We start from the raw sequence: 23,164 nt of genomic DNA, 5'->3' as shown, positions 1-23,164 counted from the left end.
GGAGGAATTCCCGATTTTGGCAAGTAACAGCATCTCCCTACATCAAGGCCTTGCTAAACCGCAGCTGCCCTCTCCAGGGATTGTGTAAGGTTTTCTGCAGTTTCTTGAGTTTTCTCCTAAAATCTTCTGTTGCTTGTGTAACCTTTCTAAGAGTTACACAAAAGGATTGTTTCCCTTAAGAAATCCTTAACTTATGCACAGATAAACTGAGAGTCTAAAGGTTAATGTTGCTTCATCACTGCTGAAGTGAAATCAAAGATTTAAAAGGCCATTCTGCAGAATGATCTTGCATTTTTAGGGGGAAAAGTAAACTGTTATTGATTATAATAATAAGCATTTGGATTGTGGTAATGGAATTTTTTCATTCACTAGACCTGATGTTCTCTTTTTTTCCATAACCATTGCAGTTCATCATGGGACAGATACTCAGAAAAGTCGGGTTTTGTTCAGAAAAAAAGACTATTGAAAAGACTATTAAAGCATCAAAACGTGTATAAACTTACATCAAGACAGGAAGAGCTTTTACAATTAGGGAGGATAAAAACAGGCCGTATGAAGGCTTTTCCTACTTTCTTAAGATCTTTTAATTGGCTCCATTTACCCAGGAAAGACAGTGTGTTACTTCAGTGCCTTTTCCATTTTGCAATGGTGTCAGCGAACCACCAGCCAGAGAAGCAAGGTGTCTGAAAACAACTCCAGGGACCACTCCGTGTAGAAATACCCAGCAGTAGGGACTTGCCTAGATGACCAAGGCTGTATTCAGACTCTCCAGCTTTATTAATCTGCTGACAGCCTGCGGCTTCTCGCTGGCATCAGTGAGCAAGCAAGGTAAGCTGCAGCTAATTAATGCCCAGGCTAGATGCTTTCTTCAAAGACTGTTTGAGACAGATGCTGGTCTTGCCCAACTGAAACGCCAACCCAGTTCGAGTGTCCCTGCAAAGCCCACGGTCAGGCAATTTATACAAATTCAGTATGTTTGAACGTGTTGTGCAGAAGGATGTTCAGGCATCCTAAACAGAAACTGTGTCCAACATGTGTATACTTGTGGGTCAGATACTTGCCAAAAGTTGAAGCCTTTGGCAGGATGACAAGATTTTCCTCTCCATTGCTGATTTGAAATAGTTTTAGCTTGTATGAAACACAGACTCCTAGGACTGGAAAATATCTCCGGCCTTAGGCTGTATCAAAACATTTGTGACAGAGATTTGAATGGACTTAGGTGCAAGTAATGTAAGGTCAAGTTTCCATTTGAAAACCGTTTGCATGAGCAGTCCTACCACGATGATAACACAGAAGAAGAGACACTAACGATATTTAGCACATGAACATGGACAACAGCTATTTGCTACGTCCTCAGGAATAAATGTAGATGAACTCATAATGAAGCTGTACTTCCAATCCCTCCTCGCTCTGCAGGGTTTTTATGGAGGTTCACACAACATGACTCACTGGGGAGTGAGATGATGTGAGATCTAGTTTGGACATAATCAATAGGGCAAATGATACATGATGTGTGTTAGTCAAGCTCACCTGACACAGACACAATTGCAACTCCTCGTGCAGTTTGGTGAATGAGCAGTGCATACCTGTCTGAAAGCCAAGCGTGCCTGCACAGCCAGGCACAGGTTCCTCGTTGGAAAATGGTCTCAGCAGGAAATATTCAGCCCTTACACCCATGTGTGGGTAACCTCAGCTTCCTTGACAGAAGCAGATGGGAGGTCCATGTGCTGCTATGTTAGAAATGTCTGTCATTCTCTGGTTTCTTCTATGTCCTGTATCTTAGGTTATCAGGCGTGCTCTTCTCAATGCCACTTAAAACGTAGGTGTAAAACACAGAAGGCACATTCATTTATAACTACACAGACTATAATTATATGTAGTCTAGGGTTTGTTTCCTGAACTAGGAAGGAGGAAAAATGGGTTAGGTGGGTGTGAGTAAAGTAACAAGCAGGAACATGTCTTTTAGAGGTTATGAAACTACCTTGATATCCCAGTATCAGAAATGCTGGCTAAGAGCAAACAAGTCGGAAGACTGCGTACAGGCTGAGAGTTGGGACAAATACAAGAGAATTGGGAACTGACAAGGGAATAGTAGCAAGTTTCTGATCCAGCCTGGGAACTTCCTATTGCAAGCAAAAATGGAGGAGAAATATGAGGTCACCGCTACAGCTTAGTTGCAGAAAGATAAATGCAATCTTGGGATTACCAGGTGAGATATTTCAGTGAGAAATGGGGACTTCAATGTCATTGTATGAAGCATTAGTGAGACCTCCTCACATTTAATACTGTAACTACTTTTGGTCACCCATATGCACTTTAAGATTAATTGAAAGCAGAGCAGATGGAGGGAAGAGGTCTGAGGTGAACTGAGAGTCATTTAGGAAAGAAGATTGAAAAGCCAGTTCTGTGTAGCTCAGGGGGAAAGGAGGCAAGAACCATCTCCATAAAAATACCTGAGTAAGGAGCAGTGAACAAAACAGCTACTGAAATGAGAGTGGATGCTGGTGACAGAACATGTGGGAATAAACTGGAGATGGAAATGACACGAAGGTTCCTGACCATCAGGGACATGGACAGTCTAGGAGAATCTCCCAGAAGGAGTAAGAGGCAGCAAACACACACTTGTTTTAAGTTGGAGCATGGTCGTTTCATGAAAAGGACCGTAAACAACATTGTGCCTGACATGCGGAGAACTGGGCTGTATGATCCAGGCTCCTCCTGTGCTTCTAGCTCTAAATTGACTAATGGGAATAGAACAGCAGCAAACCGAGGCCTTCGGCCACTTGTTACTGGAGATCTGTGGAATGTTTTCGCAGCAGTGGCAATGCCAGCAGCTCCAGCGTCCTGGCGAAACACCAACGCATTCCTCTTCTATTTAAGTCCCCCCCGTGGTTTCACTTAGTAATGCTACTCTTTGCTCCCTGCCCAAAAATGGTGGCGCAATGCTGGTTTTTTGTGCTTAAAAAATGTTTTCTATTTACTGAATTGCTCTTCAAGCTGTAGTATAATCCACTCCAGGGTGTAACTGTTTTGCATTTTAACCTGCACAGAAATAGCATGTGCAAGTGTGGAGAGAGGATGGGAGAAAAAATAGCAATACAAAAATAATCCTTATGACAGCACTGATCCCAAGTGAGCAATATTACCCTTATTTTGCAGTAGGAATTGATGGTTCTTTTAATCTATAAGCAAAAAGGGTCTGAAACCTTTCCCATGAAAACACAACAAGCAGGTGTGGTTTGGGGCTTTGCTGTCAGTTGTAGCCTTAAACAATCTCTGGAAACTTGGTCTTGAACTTTAATTCATGAACTGTTCAATGAAGTCTAAAGATGAATTCTGGCTTTCCGTCAAAATCAGAGAAAATTAATGACACTGGGCTAAAGACCCTAATTTGCACTGGTGGAGGCAGGCTAGGATTTTGGAAGGGTATGAATTTCGCAGGGTATATGTGTCCATGACTGTTAACCTGCATTACTAGTATTGCAACAGTGCCTGGATCCTCCCAAACAAGAATAATGACATGTCCTATCCCAGATCTGTATCTATGGATGGCAGATATTAAGTAGAACAAGGTATCATTATTATTATTATTTAATTCTTATAACAATCACCAGAGCAGCTGAGCTACTCCCACAGCTGCATTAAATATCACGACTAAAATATGCAAACCTTTTGTTATTTCATCTTCTGTGAGAAAAGTGGACTGTCGTGTTTCAATAGAAGATTTTAAGCACATATTTCTCTGTAAGTGTGTTGGAAAATACAGCTCACAAAATGTGCCTTGCTATTCCAGTTTTGCCTATATTCAGTAATGCAGCCGAGTGCACAGATACCTAAAGTAGCTCCAGACAAGATAGCATGGCTGCTGGAGCTGTGCAGGTAGCATGAAGCAAAACACAGACTAATCTGCCCTAAGAGTGGGGTAAATTAGTCTACGTAGAGCTCTGCCTTAGCAAATTACTTGCAATACTTGGATAGATTTTTGTTAGAGATGGCTTGAGTAGAGCTGACTCTAAGCACAAGCCAAGTAGGCAAATTTTCAAGGGCATTCACCACCAGGACAAGAAAACTGCTGAGATAAGAAACTTTCTGCCTAATTTTGCCGTGCCAGAGCCCTGGGAGGGGAAGGGGAGAGAGGTGCAGGAGGAAGAACTATTCCTGCCAGAGCAGCAGGAACAGCGCTGGCCTCCCATCGCAGCTCCTTCACACCCTGTGGCACAGCCAGGCCAAGGCACTCTTCCTTGGGGTGGGGAGAACTTCAGGTGTGCCCACCTTGATGACCTGGGGTGGGCTGACGAGGACAAGGACCTCCTTTCCCAGTGGCAGTGTGTGTGCAGTGGTACCTCACACAGCCTTGCGGAGAAGATGGGGAGATATGTTCTAGTGGTGGCTGTGAGAGGTTGCGTCAGGTGCAACAGGCCAGGCCCTGCTCTCTAGGACAGGTTTATTGCAGAGGAGCTTCACGAGGTGGAGTGGAATTTGGTCTCCTAGATATCCTGGAACCACCTCCTGGGGATAACGACTGAAATCTTGAATTCAGTCCAACGCGGATGCAGTGTTGTAGCCAACAGTGCTAGGAAGTGCTGCAGCACTTTGAACTGACAGGAGTTTCCTTAGCACTAAAGGCTTTGTGTCCAGATATACTGCTTTGCTGTCAGGCTGCCAAGGGGTAGCAAAAGCACGAGTAAGGCCAGGTCACTTGCTGCCAGGATGGAGGAGCCTCCTGGCCAACCTGAGAGGAGAGAGAGCTTTCCTCTCTGCCTGGGGCAAGGGCACTTCTGCACTAGGGGCTGCATTGATTATCGCTGGCCTCATTCTCCAGGAGAAGGTGCCAGCCCAAATTTCTGCAGATTCTTCTTCCACTCCTCAGACTCACTATTATTTCTCTTGCAGTCCATTTCAGGTGCCCGCTCCTCACCCATCAACAAATTCAGTCTCATCAGAGCCGCATCTGTGGCAGCCATACAGCAAAAGGTGTTGGTGTGGCTGATGCGGAGAGGTGTGCCAGGCGTGCCGGGCAGCCCCCGCAGATGTCAAAAAGGGGCAGCAGGAAGGGCCCGCTGTTGGCAGAGCAGTGCCCCCAGCACCTCTGGGCACGTCCCACCACAGCAGATAGGCGTTTTATTTACCGCGTTGCATTGAGCAGGTGCCACTTCTCCGGGACGAGGTGGCATCGCAGCACCCAGGGTGCTGCGCCGTGCCACGGCTCTCGCCAACGAGCCCTTCCCTCCCAGCACACGGGGGAGAAGGGGAAACTTGGCTTTCCCGGGGGACAAGCGACCCGCAAAGAGCGGAGGGGGCTGCAGCAGCGTTAGGGCTGTGCACGCCAGCCCGCTTTACCGAAACAGGCAGCGGGCTGGCTCCAAAGGCTCCCGATGTCCCTCGGCCGCCCGGGGGACGGGGCGCTGACTTCAGGCAGCTGCCTGCCCGCCTGCCCGCCCGCCCCTCCACCGCCAGCAGCTTGGAGCCGGCAGGACAGCTCAGGCCAGGAGAGGGAGCCGTGGCCCGCGCACGGCCGCGGAGCCCGCCTCCTCCCAGCAGGACCCCGCAAACTGCGAGAGGGACATCGCGGCAGCCTTCCGCTGCCTTCCGCGTTACAAACCCGCCTTTGCTCACTCACCGCCCGTCGGCTCGAATTCCCCCCCCACCCCGGCTGCTGCCTGTTCCCCGGAGTGACCCCCCCGGCGCGGGGCGCGGGGGGGCGGGGGCGGAGACGGGGGAACCCTCCCCGTGGGCGTTAAGGAGCGCAGCCGGCGGGGAAAGGGGCGGCCGGTGAGCGCGGGGCGGGGCGGCGCCGGGGGGCGCGGGCCGGGGAAGAGGAGGAGGAGGAGGAGGAGGAGGAGAAGAGTGCGGCGCGCGGGACGTGGCCGCGCGCGCCCTCCGCGTTCTCAGGTGAGCCCCGGGGCGTGGGGCTGGGAGGGGTACGCGCGTGTTTCTGTAGGCGTGGGCGGCGGGAGGGAGGCGCGGCCCCGCGGCGCGCCGGGACGGGGGCGGGGAGGGTCTGGCCCGCCCCGGCCGTGAACTTCCCCGCACTCGGAGGGAAAGTTTCTGGCGGAGGAGGCGGCGTCCAGCCCCGGCGGTGCGCGGGGGCGGGCGGGCGGCGGCGGCGCGCAGCAGGCAGCAGCCCCCGCTCGTCGGCCGGCGGCTTAAAAAAGGAAAGAACGGAGAAGGGACGCTCGGGAGAGCCCGAGGAGCCTTCCCGGCGTCGCGGCAGCAGCGCGGGGCGTCCCCCGGACGGAGAAGCCTCTGCACGGTGAGAGCGAACGTGCGCGGCCGCGTCCGGCTCCGCCGGGCTGGGGGTAACGGGAGCGAGGGACGGAGGAGGCGAGCGGGCGCCTGTGCTGCCGCCGGGGCCGGGGGAGCCCCCGCTGCCCCTCGGTAAAGGACGCAGCCGGTGTGAAGGCAAGTCTGAGCCAGCTGCAGGACCGGAGATTCGTGTCTCCGCCGCTTCTGCAGCCGGGCTGGCCGTGCCTCCGGTACACGAAATGCGGAGTGCTTTGCTTAAATTCCCTCCTTTGGGCCAGGGGAATTTGGATATTCCTAGCTGGAGCGCTACGTGCACTGATGGATGCAACTTTGATTTTCATCTGCATTGCAAATGCGTGAGCCTCTGATACCTGTTCTCTTCTGCTGTCAAACAGATCTTTGAAATGGAAGGGGGGGAGAGGAAGGGATCAGACTTAAGCCGCAGCAGGAAAATAAAGTGGAAGAGACATGTCCAAGAAAACAGCCTGAAAGCGATGAGATGCTGGCAGCAAGATGCCTTTTGCTATGTGTTTGTTGGGGACAGCAGCCCCCTTATGCAAAGCATTTTGGGGGGTATCTGGATGGAAGCTGGATGGTGGGAATGCTTTCCTGAAAAGGAAGGGGGGGGGGGGGGAAAGACTGTCAGGGCTCTAGTGCTTCAGGTGGCCCTTTTCTGTGCCAGTGTCATTTCCCTTCATTACAGTGGCAGTGCTTGTTCCTCAGCCTGGGCTGGTTTCTCGAAGTGTGTCTGTACTGTGCTTGGCACAACGGCATCCTGATCGCAGGGCCTGAGGATGTTGCTGCAAACTGGATTATAAATACACTCTCGCATGCATGCTCTCTCTTTCCATCTTAGCCTCTGCTTTGTGAACAGCTGGTTATAATGCTCGGATAAAATTCTGTTTTCTTTTACAGATCTTCTTTTCTTATAAAATGATGGCTTTTGTTCCATGCATTTAGTTTTGTTTTCCTAGGAAAGGCGTTTTACTTCTGGATTTTGGAGATTGCAACAAGCTCCTTATCTTTTTTAAAAAAATATTTGCTATGTAATTAAACAGACTATTTTCCTGACACTCCATTTTTAACTGAGGTCCCTCTTGGATAAGAAGAACTGTCACTGAACTTACACTTCCATACGCAGAAGGATTGTGGGGTATTATTTATTAACTGTGCTGTGGAGAGTCCGTATCTCATAACTTAGAGGGCCATTTATAACAGGTTGCTTTTGGCAGCTCCGGAAGATTTACTTGCTGTCCTGTGTTCATTGCAGGAAAAGCCTCTCCTGTTTGTATGGAGAGCATCACTCCAGCCCAAGGGCTTTCTGGTGGGAGGGCTCGGTGCTGGGAAGGGTCCTGCTTTCTGCTCTGATTGCCTGCCTGGCTGTGGTAAGCAGGGAAGGACAAGCAGAGAGGATTAAGCTCTTGAAGTAGGTGTGGAGTTGTTCCTGTCACTGGGAACACCTTCTCTGAAGGAGCAGTTAAGGATGCAGAATAATGCAGGATGCGGAGAGTAAGGCTGTGAGGACTTGGGATGGTGGAAGTGGGCAGGGTACCGAAATGATCAGGAAACATTGAGCTGGGAAGATGGGAGATGCTGCATGGAGGTGAAGCAGAGAGCCGTGGGGTGAGAGGTTAAGTTTCTAACACACTGCCTCTGTGCAAGGCAGAGGGCAGGTCTACACGCACGCAGCCCTGTGACTTTCTTTCCATGTCTCTGGATGTAGCTTGAGTTCAAAGTGTCTGTGTATTACATAGGAAGAGCTGTGGTTGCTCAAGTCTGCCCATGCCTGGTCCCTCCAGAGTCCGTGAAGGAAAGCTTGTGTCTGAACACCTCAGGGCTCTCTCCTTCCAGACCTTTGGGACTCTGCACATCCTGCACAGTGTGCAGCAGGGATGAGTACTGCACTGGTCCAGGCTTGAGCAGGCTCATACCCTGGGTCAGGCAGTGCTACCCCAGAGTGCCTCACAGGAACACATAGGTAAGAGAGAGACCTCAGAGGGTTGCGAGAGCAGTGTAGCAGGAGGTTGGTTGGTGCCTGCGTACATGGAGGGATGGGGAATGTCTCCTTGCTGGCCCCAGTGCTGTAATTTTATGCTCTGAAATACGCATATAGGAAGGAGGAGGCAGAGAGAGCTTGTTCCAGCTTTATTCCTTCAATACCTGCATGTGCCAGATGCCAGCATCAGGGAAGAAGCATTTCACTCCTTCAGAATAAGAGGCCAGAACATGTTCTTTTATTCCTTCTTCTCACTTATGTTTGGATTTTTATGTTGGTTATTTTGGCAGGCACATGATTCGTATTCCTTTCCCCATCTGCCATGGGTCCCCCACTGTTGTCAAATGTCCTCCCATTTCAGCAAGACACTGACTTGCAAAAACTTGCCACGAAGATAACCCTTTCAGCTGGTGGTGTGGGAGAGGAGGTGTCCCAGCTTGGCTCTCGGAGCACAGGTTGCATTAGCAAGGTGGACAGTTAGGAAGATTATAACCAGCATGGGAACGCATTCATATCTGTGAACGCATATCTGTGAGCATCCATGCTGTCCGGTCTTTCTTTTCATCATGCAGCAACAAGGAATGCTTCGGGAATAAAAATAGATATATGGAAAAGCCTATATAAACTGAAATCTGTGAACAGCGCCACATTATCTGGGAACTGAAACACTTTCTACAGTGGAGCTCACAGTTCAGACATTGCCTGCTCTCCTCCTTCTTCCTTGCCTTTCTCTTGACACAGCTCACGGATTTTGCTGTCCCCATAAGCAGAACCAAGAGCTGTCTTCTCTGCGCTGCCAGGCTGATGCAGCCTGGCCGATAGCATCTCTGTACCCAGCGGGTAAGAGTTGGTGCTCCTCCGGCTGCGCGAGGTGGGCCAGATGCAGAGCAGAAGGAAGGCAAAGCTGGCTGTCGTCTTTGCCACGCTTGAGCTGACCCCCTCTCTCGCGCCAGCTCTGCAGCCTGGGTGTAGCTGGGGGGCCCACGTGCAGGTGGGTTTCTTTCCCTCCACGGTCTGTAACCGCTTTGTTCTGCTCTGCCATCAGCAAAATGTATGGCTGAGATTTGGTCACTGCTAAACTGGAACAAAACAGCTTCTTCTTTTGGGAGGTATTTTAGGATTTCCCTTCCCCCCCCCAAAATGTTTTCGCAAGGCAGAAGGCTAATCTCAACGTTTCTCAGCCGCAGTGTTGTTACGTGTAGGGCTTTTGCATGCGACTGAGCCACATGTACGCTCAGAGAGAGTGCAAGAAGGAAACTGATTTGGGGAAATTAGTTCAAATGGTGCCTACGCTTTTGGGAATTTCAGCCTTAGCCAACGTGCTTGCTACCTTCAGCCTCAGAGGTCCCAATGAGACACATGCACAGATCATGATATTCATAAATTCAAAGTCTTATTTGACAGAAAATAAAATACAGGCATATGAATGCACAAACGTATATATTTTGTTACAGGGTTCCTTAAAAATTGTTGCTGGTAAAGCAGGATTTCTACTACAAGTGAAGAATTGTATCTTTAGTCAGTCCTTTATGATTTAGCAACTCTGTTTCATCAAATGGGGGCTATATCCCCAGGAATTCCTCTGACACAGGTTTCCCCTGAGTCTGGATGATTATCCAATTACAATTTTAAGAAAATTACTGCAAGGATAACTGTCTGAAGATAGAAGTCTCTGAGAGTGTTAGGAAAAGAGAAGGAAAGAGTGTGAGAGCATGAGAGCTTCACTTTCTCGTGTGACTAAAATGCGGAGAATTATACTGGTCCTTAACTTTTGTGGTGAATGGAGTCACGGTCCCTGGTGTCGCGGCTGGACCTGCTTGCTTTCTTTCCTTCTTTCTTTCCTTCTACTTCTCTCTCTCCTTTGTTATCTGCCAACTCCATATTTCATAGAATCATAGAATATCTCGAGTTGGAAGGGACCCATAAGGATCATTGAGTCCAACTCCCTAAATATTTATATGAAAAACGTTGATTCTTATGGAGTCTTTTTAGATTTACATGTGTTAACAAAAAGGGACCGTTAACTTAAAAGCTCTGTTTGGGGCAGAGAATAAGAGATTGCTGTGAATCCTGGGCTGAGTCAGGAGAGTGGTAGGTGGCTCCTTCTCCTGGGAACACCAGGGAGGTGCCAGAGAGCCATTACCTTGGAAATGCCACCCAGAGCAGGGTCATCAACAGCTGCTAGCTCTCTAGATGTCCACAGAAGGAGACTGTATTATCATGCCTGGAAGGAGAACTGGATGGTCATGCGCTCGCATCCCATGTCCATCATGGGTGTTGGGATCCCTGAGCTGGCATGGAAGAGTATGCAGTCGATGCAGAAACATTTGAGGGCATAACATGCCCTCAAGCCCGCTTACTCTTCTTTATTGCTAACAGCTCGCTTAGGCATGGGTGGGCAAGCTTTACTATTTAACTCTTGCAGCTTCGGCTCTGGCCCTTGGCTTCAGCCAGCGTGGCCGTGGGTCAGCGGGTTGTCCGGGCACAAAGTGGGAGCTCTGCGTTGCAGCCTGGAAGTACCACGGTAAAAGGCTTGTCGTTAGCTGGGCATGAAGCTCCTCGGACAGTTTTGTTGTGTGACTGAAAGGCAAAGATACAACATGAATCATACACTCGCACAAACACTTTAGAAGCCTCTTCAGCTTTACTAAGGCGTGGTGTTACTAGAATTAGCAGAGGACTTTAAAAAAAGGAAAAAAAAAAAAAAAAAGAAAAAGTAAGTTTTAATACCTGTCTCTCTAACTGGAAAAGCTGCTGTGTGGTTTTTGGTTTTGTTTTGTTTTTCCTCCTGGTTTTGCTTAATCCCTTGCATGACTGAAATAAAAGTGTAATGAAATATCTTGACTCCCTTAGGCCTGATCCTGTCCGCTCATAGGGATGTGATATTTTCAGATGTTTGGGGGATGATTCTTATCTATTCGATCAACTTGTGTGTAAAAGCTTGCAAAACTGTGACCTAAATGTTTATCCTTAGTGCTGACAGGATGCTGTGGAGCTGTTTAACTATATATTTATAACAATTATGCTGCTTGGTGAGAAAGACATGACGTTTTCTTCTCGGAGGGAATTTTTGCCTTTTTCTGCCTGTGATTTGTGGTTATAGTTGCCTTTCTTTATCATTTTACCTTTTGTCCTAGATGTAAATAAGGAGCTAATTACAGTTAATCTCAGTGCAAGGGAATGAAATTTTTAAAGAGTGAAAAATAACTCCCATCTGTTAGATTTTCAGTAGCGTTTTGGGGTTTGCCTTCTACTCGGAAGGAAGCCAAAACTTGTCTTACTCAATTTAAAGTTTTCCTTGCAATATTTAAACTGGATTTTTAATCATTTAAAAAACAAACAGAAACGGAAATAGCTTTTCAAATTGTGTTTCGCCATGTGCTTAATGTGCTGATTGCTAAAACCTGAACAGCTCTCTCATATTGCTACTGAAATGAGTTGAAAACCCACTACCAAATTCTATAGGAACAGGTTTGAGACCTTATTCTGGAAAAAACATCTATTTTTCATAGTAGTATATTGCATTTCTGTGTTTCCTGCCTGCTGGGGCTCCATGTGCCCAGCCAACCAGTCCCAAAATGACTTGTTCCAAGGGAACTGCTGCTTAAGTAGTTACTATTTAAGACAGGCTCAGAACCCAAGTTTTCCATGGTGGGTATGTGGTACATTTAGCCCCATCAGCTCCAGTGACTGCTGAGCTCAGGGAATTAATCTATACTTTGCACTCATCTGTTATCTTTCATCTCGGCATCTCTAAGCACTTTAGAGACATTAAGATGCACAGCTGTGGTGCGTGGTGGGGAGAGGCTGTTATAAAAGTGGCTGGGGAAACAGAGGCACAGATTTCAGAAGCCTCTACTAATGCGCTCGGTTCAGGGGACAGCCGTTTATAAACTCTCTGATGCCTGATTATCAGGGAGGCACTACAGTTTTTCGTGCACTACAGTTGGTGATTGTTGCCTCTGCAGGTTTCATGTAGATTAACCAGAAACTCATACCGCTACCCTAAACTAGTAGACTGTTTTAAAATCTTCAACCTTAGAGACTTACAGGAGCATAGTAAATGGCAGGGGCAGGAGCTTTTTCTAGTTATTTTTTTTTTCCTGAGGTTAGCCCTATTGCAAAAAGCAAATCTCACAAGGAACCAAAAGTAAAACAACCTCACCTCCATCCCATCATAGTAACCCATAGGGCCCCACCTACATAAATTTATCAGCAATCTGTTGATTCAAAGCTCTGGGATCTGTAGAAAATACTTATTTTGACAGTAAGAGCCGTACAAATTCACTCTAATACAAATAATTGGATTTCTTCTGTTGAGAAATGGCAGCCTCCCCCCTCTTCCCTCAAGCACAGACACCTCCCAGCCCTTGTTTATAAGGAGGGATCCGGATAATGGGAGGAGGGTGCATGTGTTGCTGCCCAGCGTGATAACGCTGGCAGGCTGTGCAGGGCTTGTAGGGCACCCAGCCTCTTTGAACCGGCACAAAATGTGTTGCTCTAGCAAACTGTGCTGGTTGCAGTTGAGCCGGACAGGGCTGATGTGTTGGGGTGACTGAAAGACGTTCCAAAACTCAGACTCCGCTGGACTAACATCCCCATAGTCTGCGTTGTCTTTCCCCGTCTTCCGTCCTGCAAAAATAGCTTCAGCCTCACTGCATTTACCTTTTTCCACCTTCCTTGTTCTCTCTTGTGTTGCTGTGTGAACTTTAGGGAGACTCTGTTTAATTCTGGCTCCTTGGGAGGTTGTGCACACACAGACACCCCTGACCTGAGGCCATGGAGAGGTGGGAATGCTTTTCTCCAGGCTTATTGTGTCCTCCTTCTTCTCCCTTTGCACGGGGGAGCTGCATCTTGACATTTCAGCCCTGCTGAATAGCCCTGGGTTGTGGCTACCCAGGAAGGCAATGTTTTCCCCTTGCTAAGCTTTTTTCCTCCTTGTCTGCCACGTGTAATGACTCTGTAGTTGTTGACAAGAAGTGTCAAAGAGCAACAAGGAGACTCAGCCCAACTTTCCAAAGACACTCAGTGATTGCTTCCTCTCAATGCAAAGAGGTGAGCCAGCCCAGGGCTAGGGTCGGTGCAGATTTGAGAATATGAAGGCATCTGCTTCCTGGCATTGAAAGTGCTCAAAAATGAAAATTTTGGAGACTTTTCAAATTTTTGGTCCTTTGCAGCAGGGTTTTAACACATAGCGGTATTTCCTTCTGTCGCTGCTCCTTGTAGCCTTTGGAAATGTCAGCAGCGCATATATTGCCTTTTGTTTGTCATTCAGCTGGAGAAATGAATTCATTGCCCTCGTGAGATCAATCATATTCTCCCCAAATAATTAATATTGATGACAATCAAAGCATACTGCTGCCTGCAGCTCCCTCTCAGCCTTCCCACTGTGTAGGTGCTGTGGGTCACAGAGCAGACCTTCTCGCAGGAGGCTCCTGGGCTTGAAAATTCAGGGTGCTGTTGTTTGAAGGTTGAATTTAGAGCTGCACTGATGGGGTCAGTGCAGGCAGAGCCCAAGCAAGTTCCCTGTGATAGTACAACCTAATATTTGCAGAAGGAAATGTTAGAGCATTTCCCCAGGAAATGGGGAGCAAATGTGATACACGTGGCATGGGAAGGATTGTCTTGTTCTGTTTGTCTTTTCCTCCTCTGTTTCTGTCTGTACACAGATTTTTCTAGTCCCCTTTGCAGAACGCAGCTGTACTGTGCTGACCAGGAAGGGGCAGACATGCAGAAGAAAGTTGCTCTGATAGTCACCAGGAGGACCAAGTGGGTGGGTTGGGAACGTGGAGGCCCGTGGGAGCACTGGAAGGACCTCAGGAGAACTGCTTGTAAGTGGAGGGCTCTCCTGGGAGAGGCAGGTAGCTCCTGGGCTTTCAGTGCCTTTGCTGTTCCTTTTTCTATTGCTTTAAATTTTGCTGTGGATTAATGTGTAAAGCACACTTGCAGAGCAGCCTCTCTGAGCTGGGGGAGAGGGAATGAAGCATCTTCACGTCTTATTCTTTTTTGCTTCTTCTCATAAGGCCAAATGCGATTAATTTAACATGGTTAATATAAGTGCCAGGTTTGGAAAGACTGTGTGGCCCAAACTTGAAAAAGAAACGCTCATCTGACTTGCTTTTACCCTGGAATATGTTGCTCATCCCAGAATACCCGGAGTCACTTGAGGAAATCTTCTTTTTATGCCGCAGGGAGAGTTGGAGATCAGGTCTTCACCACTGGCAGCAGCATGGGTAAACCTGCTAGCGGTGCTGGAGACATTGCAATCTGCCTGGGGATTTTGTGGCAACGGCACAGTAAAAGAGATGCTTGGAAAGGGGAGTGAAACACAGTGATGTTGTGCTCTGGAGCATGGCAGTGCTTGGAGGCTTTTTGCCTGCTGTGTCCTTCTCTGGGGGAACAAGAAGGGGAAGATGTTGGCTGAATATAGAGCAGCCATCCTGGGAATCTGGTCTGCAAGCACTGAGGGCTATAAGGGGAGGAGATGAAGTGAAAGAGCAGGTATGTAGCTGGCAGCAAGGGCTTGAACTTAAGAAAAGAAACTCTCGGAGCATTTTTTGAGTCTGAGAGCCCATTGCTAGCGCTCAGCAGAGCTGGGTGCAGCCCCTTTTGTGACAGTGGGGACATGCGGTGGGGCTGCAGAATGCTTGCTGTGCCAGGCTGGGCTTGTGAGGAGGCTCCTCTCCTGGGAAAGCTGCTCTGGGCTTCAAGAGTCCCAGGCAGGTCCTGTGAAAGACGGTAAGCCGAGCTGATAAACCTGCTTGAGTCTGCATTGTATTCTCTGGATTTAGAGACTTGGGCCGAGCTAGCTTGGGGACGCTGCTGTGCAATCTGTTGCACAATGTGGACATGCTGCTATGCCCACAGGGACAGTGGAATAACCCCTTAAGGAGGGCAGTGGAGTCGCTTACATCTAAAAGCCGTGAAGAAGGTCAGGAGGCAGAATGTATAAATTAAATGCTTGTTCTCAGATGTCTCCAGGTGCTCCATGAGAGCTAATTGGGACTCTTCCAGTGAGGAGGGAATCTCACTCTGGATTCCTTAAGTATCCTGAGGTCTTTGAGCCATGTTGGTGGTGGATTTCTTTTTTTCTGTGCAAAGATTAGTTTGTCATTTTACTTTCTGGTAGCGCAATATGTGGGTATTTCTCAGAGCTCTCCTTTCACTCTAACATCGCTGTCCAAAATAGAAGCATTGTGTCTGGCTTCATGGAAGGTCTCAGCTCTCTTTGAAACTCTGTTGGAAGCTTTTCATTCCCTGCCTATTCAGACTTAAAAAATAGACTATCTTGTAGATTGGTGTTTGAACTGCTCAGTGGCCAGTGTGTATGCATTTGTAATCCGTGCTGTTTGATTTCATAGCTGTGGCTCAACTTGCCGTTCTTCAGCCCACTCCACAGATCTCTCAGTGATAGTCCCAGCTGTTTATTTGTCTTGTCCAGGTGTGCATATATTTCAGAGAGGTGACAGATTATTGAACTAGTTTATTTTAAATGTATGAAATGCAGCATGCTCTGCCTGCTAAACAGCTGCCGGAATATAATCAGCGGCACCCTGGGCTCCAGCAGAGCAGTGTGCAAGATCTGTAGCATTTCTGCTTTGCCAAGCCCTGGGAGGACCCCAGGAGAACTGAAAAGGGAAGGAGGGGATACTGACTTTCTTCAGATGTATTTTTCAAGCCCCTCACGCTTCTCTCCACATGTCTAGATTGCACTTTTTTTCTTTTCTCTTGAGAGGGGGGGGAAAATAGCTTCTTCCTCTGAATTCAGATTATTAGTGTTAAATTTGTTGAGCCAAAAGGATGCCAGGAGATGGTATCTAAATGCCAATAGCGGATTACAAATTCCCTGCCTGGCAATCGCCTCCATGTCCCAAACACTCGAACTGGCAGAGGCAAATCTTGTAATACCAAGGTAGCTCCCAAAAATGACTCACCGTTAATGAACGTCTCCCCGCTTTTCCCCAAGCCTCTGAGCTCGAGGTGGGGCTGCTGCCTGCCCTGCCCATGGGAGCTCTTGGTGCTCTTTGAAGGTCAGCCTTGCTCCTGCAGTTTGTGCTGCCGTGTTGAAGGAGAAATAGCTTGGGACCACCTCCCGGGATGACCCCTGGAGTGACACACTGCTGGGTTTGTTCATTCCCGTGTTGGGGATTTAGTAAAAAGTAATTAGTAAAAAGCCAGCAGACTGCAGCCCTTGGCCTGGATGTGCAATGCAGGAGGCCAGGGAGAGGCAGCGGTGGGTGACGGGCAATGGGGCCACTTTGGATGCCTGGTGTCATGTCCTCAGCTGGCGAAGAGCTGGCTGAGCCACTGACTGAGAAGATTGTTTCCAGGTTTTCTTGGGGTTTGTTGTTTTGTTTTGTTTTTCTCTCCTCTGGGTACTCGGTAGACCTGGGTGTAAAGCTGTGTGTGAGCACCGTAGCTCGCCAGTGCTTCCAGGTCCTGTGTGATAGTGGCCAGCTCTGGCCAAGGAAGGCAGAAGATGATTTGTGCTAGTGATGGGGGAGACCTCTCACCAGGGCAGCTTTCCATCTGACTCCCACTAGTTTAATTTTTTTTTTTCCCTTCTGCAAAAGCAAGTGTTTAATATTTGCTGTGATTCTAGCTAGTGACAAAGTTTGAGTCTGCTCAAATCTAAATGTTTCCTTTGGTTTTAATGACATAAATTGCTTTTATAATAGAAACATTCTAGGACAAAATCCTTTCAGCCCACTCTGTTGTCAGGCAAGTAATAGCCTGGCGAGTGCAGCTACCCCAAGAAAAGTGAGACTTCAGCATCAATCTCGCAGGTCCCTGCCTTGGATGTGTCACCATTCGATGTGCTGATTGGGTCGCGCTTACGGCTTCTGCGGTATCCCTGATTGCGGTCCAGGTTTCAGCCCTGGCTGATTCCTGCCGAAGTGTGCCTGGCTGCTAGGGAGCTGCTGCCAAGACAAATTGGGCTTAGGAGGGATGTGAATGTTTTTCTGAGGAGAGCGTTGGGGGCCCTTTGTTGGTCAGTGTGCCTGTGTTTGAAGTGATGAGTGTGGCGTGGCATGCAGGAGAGCAGGGAAGGTGCACTGAGCTGCTTATGGCGTTCCTCATCAAATTGCTGCCGGTTTCCTCCCCGTTCTGTTCCTGGAAGCTGTCTGGGAAGGAGAATTTTACTGAACATGCTAATTCCTCCTAGGGAGAAAAGGCTGGACTTCCGAAACCCATCGCTTGTCTTTCTACCCACGTCTCCAGAGATTTCAGTGTAACGTTAGGTTGCTCAGGAGGACTGGCCAGCTCGCTGCAGGAGTGGCTCTGCTTTGGGCAGGGGCACGAGTGGAAACGCTGGTGCCGAAGCAAAGGGCAGTGCCGTGCAGTGCCCAAATGGCCTCCGGAGGAGAGGCAGGGTCAGAGAGACGCTGCGCAAATCCCGGCTAAGTGGCACCAAGATGGTTTATGCTACAGTAATTCCCTCCTTTGTCTGACTGACTCCTGCACATACTGAAAAGCAAAAGTGTTTCCTGGAGGGCTGAAGGGCCTTTTCCCACTTTCCATTAGTGTTTTTGCTATTACTTTTCTGCAGCTGCTTTTGCAGGCTGCCCTTTGTCTACCTTTTGGATTCTTTGAATTTACTTGGACTGTACATTTATTTTCCCCATAAGAAAACCCAGCAAACTCATCGAGCAGCCTTCTCCAATGCTGCTGCGTGACGGTGCAGGGACCCAGGGCTCGTGGGCACGCAGTGATGTGAGAGCAGAGGAGCTGTGCCCCTCTCCTGAGCACCAGCCCTGCTCTGCAGCCCATCAGCCTTCAGCCCCGAGTCCACATGGCGTAGAAGCAAAGCATTTCCTAAGCTAGCCCACCCTGGTTTTTGCTAGCCTTCCTGTATCTGCATCCCTTTTCCTGGGGCCAGTCTTGCGCTGTCGAATGCTTTTGACTCAGAGGGGCTTGGGACAGAATTAGAGAAAGAAAATAATATGTAAAAACCTGTTCTGTCCGGTGTTATTTTTTTCCTCTTTCTGAAACTGCTTTATTTTAAATGCCCTTTCAGCCAGAGCACTTAGTGGCAAGGTTTTGAAGGGTGCTTTTGTTCTGCATGCCATAGTGTGACTTCCCAGTGAAAAGCAAAAAACCTGTCAGCTCTCCCTAGGTGCCTGTGGTTAGGAGGGACAAAGGCGTTTGCTTGGAAAATGCAGCATTGTTCTGTATTATTGGTACAGTGTCTTTGAGAATAGGTGTACAGTAGTTACTTTGAGTGCAGTTCTCTTCGTTAATTATTTGACATCTGTCTTGGGTTTTGTAATCGTTTGGAAAGCGCGTAGGCTTTGCGGGGTCCATGCTGCTAAAGGCAGGAGTGAATGATTCCTTGCCTAGGTCTGTTTGGGAAGGTTGTTTTATTAAAAGGTGTTTTATATGAAAATATTAATATTTTTTCTGACATAAAGGCTACTTCTGGCCAGTGTCAAATGAAAAACCAAACCTTTCCACCGCCTCTGCTTTTAAGAACAGGAGACGCTTCCATGACTGTGTTTCCCCCCATCCCGCTTTTCTTTGCTCCCCAGTAGACAGAAGGTGAAAGTTTGAAGAGGAAAATGCTCAGGAACGAAAAGGAAACAATTTCTTGTTTGAAACAAAATGAACATTCCAAGTTTCTTAAAAAAATATTCTAGCAACAGCAGTGATGGATTGTTTTCTCCAACCGCTCTATGAATTATTATTATTAAAATGTTAATTTATGGAGACATTAAGAACACCTCAGGGTATATTGGTCTCGTGAGAATTTCCTGGAGCGCTGAGGATGTATCAGAGCTCTCCAGCCTTCTTCTGGCTGCTCTGATTGCCTGCTTTCTAGCTGTGGTGTGACTTCTGAGCTGGTATGCTCTCCTGCTCACTGATTTTATTCCTGGCTCCCTTTAGTGTTTGCTTTTTTTTTTTTGTTAAATAGAATCATTAAGGTTGGAAAAGACCTCTGAGATCATCGAGTCCAACGTCAATGCAACACCACCAGGCCCACTAAACCATGTCCCTAAGGGCCTCATCTACACGTCTTTTAAATACCTCCAGGGATGGTGACTCCGCCACTTCCCTGGGCAGCCTGTTCCAAGGCCTGACCACTCTTTCAGTAAAGAAATTTCTCCTAACGTCCAGTCTAAACCTCCCTTGGCGCAACTTGAGGCCATTTCCTCTTGTCCTATCGCTTGTTACTTGGGAGAAGAGACCAACCCCCACCTCGCTACAACCTCCTTTCAGGTAGCTGTAGAGCGCGATGAGGTCTCCCCTCAGCCTCCTCTTCTCCAGGCTAAACAACCCCAGTTCCCTCAGCCGCTCCTCACAAGACTTGTGCTCCAGGCCCTTCACCAGCTTCGTTGCCCTTCTCTGGACACGCTCCAGCACCTCCATGTCCTTCTTGTAGTGAGGGACCCAAAACTGAACACAGGATTCGAGGTGTGGCCTCACCAGTGCCGAGTCCAGGGGCACGATCACCTCCCTGCTCCTGCTGGCCACACTATTTCTGGTACAGGCCAGGATGCCGTTGGCCTTCTGGGCCACCTGGGCACACTGCCAGCTCATGTTCAGCCGGCTGTCAACCAGCACCCCCAGGTCCTTTTCCTCCGGGCAGCTTTCCAGCCACTCTTCCCCAAGCCTGTAGCGTTGCCTGGGGTTGTTGTGGCCGAAGTGCAGGACCCGGCACTTGGCCTTGTTGAACCTCATACAGTTGGCCTCGGCCCATCGATCCAGCCTGTCCAGGTCCCTCTGCAGAGCCTTCCTACCCTCAAGCAGATCAACACCCCCGCCCGATTTAGTGTCACCTGCAAACTTACTGAGGGAGCACTCGATCCCCTCATCCAGATCGTTGCTAAAGATATTGAACAGGACCGGCCCCAAAACTGAGCCCCGGGGAACACCGCTCGTGACCGGCCGCCAACTGGATTTAACTCCATTCACCACAACTCGGTGAGGTCTGTGACCTTTTTGGGTGGACGCGGTTGGGTGAACCCCTCCGCTGCAGCCTGGGGTTTGCACTCTCTGACCCCTGGCTCCTTCGGTTGCAGCCAGAGATGCTGCTGTTTCAGTGCAGCGATGCCAAATTGTGCAAGAAATTAATCAGACACCACTTGAATTGCATCATATACAGGCAAAATGGCAACATGCTTTCTGATGTCACGAAACAAAGAAGCAGGTTGCTGGAAAAGGCTGAGAAAACTCTTCAGTTCCTGGCAAGACCGGGGTGGGTTGTAATCCTGTGGCATCACGTTCTTGGGGCATTGCAAAACCCACCCTCTCTCTGCGACTGAATGGGTGCAATGCTTTTTTTCTGGTGTCACTGGCAGAATCACGTTATTCTCCCTGAAATGGGGGGAGATGACGATATTGTGTGACCACAGGACTGTTGTGGGAAGACCTTTCTCTTTGGGGCATGTCACAGATTTCAGGCCATTTAAAGCAAAGCATCACAGTGCTAGCAGCACTAGTACGTAAGAATTGGTCCCTGTGCTGTGTTGGTAGTACGAACCATCAGATCCTGTGACACTGAATTTTTTGGAATAATCATATGCCACAGGGACGGAGCTGGACTGCAGAAACTATCCTGCCTTACAGTCCGCTCCTTCAATGTGTGTGCAAGCTCTCCATTTCTTTAGCAAAGGGGGAGAATCCTTTTCCTTCATCTCAGCTGGCAAATGCTGGCGTGGTCAGGGCATCCAGGAGGTTGTGATGACTCCCCTTGACCAGCCCTCGACTCTGTGCACCTGCCTTCCACGGCCCCTTGTATTTTGTATGGTGTGAGAGCAGCCAGGGCTGTGGTCATCTGAGTCCCATTCCTGTAATGGAGAAATTGCTGCAATCTTGACAGGCTCTGTGTCCGTCTGTCTCCGCTGATAAGATCTCTGGAGAGCCTGGAATGAACCAGAAGTAAGTCACGCTGTGCAGGGCTTCTTGCTCTACCCAGCTATAAACGCAGAATTTTGCTGCTAGCAGGGAGAGCATGGAAATCTTAGATACCTTGCTCGTGGGAACAGAGACCTGGTGGCTCTTGGAGACAGTTGAAAGGAGCATGTTCCTATGAGCATAGTTAATAGATGTAAATATTAGCTCGCTGCAGAGTTCATGTATCACTGAGTGAAATGTAGTAGTTTATTTTGGCCTCAGGCCACGTAAATGGCCTTGATCTAAACGAGAAAAACTCATCCGAAGTCAGTAGTTGTCCGTGCTTGCTTCAGGGCTAAATTCAGTCTGATTTGTGCAAAATGTAGGAGAGAATCACTGGAAAGTAAGGGTGAGTTAGGACACGTTGTGCATTTATCTAATGACAATGGAGAGGGAACCATGAGGGATATTTATTATGGAAATGAGTCCTCCCACTGTTTACACTCCTTCTCTTCCAGTATCTGAATTCCCAAAAGTTCCTAAATTCTCACCAAAAGTGCAGCATTGGTTCTGTCTGCCTAATCTGATGGCGTAAAGATGTTTTATCTTTCCTCAGCATTTCCAGAGGGGAGGAGTTCTTAATTTTGTTTCCTCCCTACAGAGTCTTCTTAAGTGACATTGGGAGCTGTAGATGGCAATAGAGAAGGGTTTGATTAGCAGCTGGCATTTCAGTTTGGATGAAGGAGGTAGGGGACAACCAGCCCTCTCAGCTGGACCCCAGGGAAGAAAACTCACTTTCTTTCCAACTTCTTGCCGGTTTCTGAGGGCCTTATGGCTTCCGAGGCAGTCTGCAGCCCTTTGCGTGGGCCGTGCTGGGAAGAGCAGGCTTGCTCCGGATTTCCTTTGTCTCTTAGAGATGGGCCCAGCAGAGGAGAAGCATCGTACAAAGGCTTTTCAGATGCCAGCACTGAAAGGGAAGGATTCAATATCTGCTGCTGGATTTTGAGTAGTACAGTTCACACATCCCGTTCTTGTTAATCTCCGCAATATGTGCGATCTTAGGTGCTCTCTACTTATGCTCCAAGCCCTTCTGCCTAATGCAAATATTATAGACAGGTTTATGAGGGACATGTTTAAGTGAGCTCTGTGGCTTCTCTCCCCACCTTTTTAGCACACCCTGATGGAGCAGATTCCCTGTCCTCTCATGAGTGTGCTCCTGACAGTATCACCATGCTCATTACCGCATCTGCCCGGCGGAACTGAGGTGCTTTGATGAAGTTCAGCCTTTTAACCATCTCTTCTCCCTTTGTGATCTGACAGCACCCAGGAATATCAAACGCAACCTTCGCCCCGTTAATGAGAGCATCTAGTAAATGTCAGCTTTTGTGACTAACAGCTTATAAGTTGCATCCTGGAAAACCTAGAAACACAGGGAAATTTAATTCTAGTGTGTGAGCAGCTCTGAGAGCCGAATGCCAGATACCGGAGCGGGCAGCAAGTAAAACTCTGGCAGTGTACATTTATCTCAAATTACAGGAAATTGTGCTCTGTAGCGGGAATGGACAAGTCTGGGATTGTTTTCTGCCTATCAGTGCTGCTTTGAAAGTATAAATCTTTGTTCAGATCACTTCCAAAAAGTGTACAAACCCGGTGCTTGTTTATTCCTGCAAGGTGGCCGTTCCTGGGGTTTGACTGGAACGAGCTGGTGAAGCCTTGTCCTGCCTTGACCTGCCTGCAGGAACAGGGTGAAGCAGTCAGGGCTCTGGGAGCCAGCCTCTTCGCAGGTCACCAGCAGAGCTTGCAAATTCGGACTGCTCCGGCATGGTTGTCACGCTGAACTGTCAGATGCGTGTTCAGTGCAAATGTGCTTCAGCTGCCGCTCACCATCGCGAATGCTTTCTGCACTTAGAAACGAGCGTGTGCGCTGGCAGAATGAGGTCTCAGCAAAGGACCTTAGTGCTTTGGGACTGAAAGCTTGGGATTTCTAGCCTGCAAGCACTTGCCTTACTCCTTGTGCCCATGGACATAGACTATTTCAGTGGCTTAAGTCAATGAGCTCGGCTGTCCTCTTCTGCGCCATCATCTCCC

At 48.6% G+C, this 23,164-nt stretch overlaps 1 protein-coding gene across 3 annotated transcripts in view; it reads left to right on the top strand.

The window, feature by feature from the left end:
* The first annotated feature begins 5,818 nt into the window (after window positions 1–5,818).
* IL1RAP (interleukin 1 receptor accessory protein) overlaps window positions 5,819–23,164 on the top strand; it is a 49,920-nt gene continuing 32,574 nt past the window's right edge. The window contains exon 1 of one of the 3 annotated variants that reach the window (XM_075157098.1): window positions 5,819–5,892. The gene's annotated coding sequence lies outside the window, so the exon portion shown is untranslated. Of the gene's footprint in view, window positions 5,893–6,050; window positions 6,254–23,164 lie in introns of those variants that run through there. The other 2 variants (XM_075157096.1, XM_075157097.1) reach the window with 2 other exon arrangements.

Source organism: Calonectris borealis, chromosome 9 (assembly GCF_964195595.1).
Source record: "Calonectris borealis chromosome 9, bCalBor7.hap1.2, whole genome shotgun sequence".
Taxonomy (NCBI): Eukaryota; Metazoa; Chordata; class Aves; order Procellariiformes; family Procellariidae; genus Calonectris; species Calonectris borealis.
Note: the sequence above shows the minus strand (reverse complement) of the source record. Positions and strands in the feature narration are given on the sequence as shown.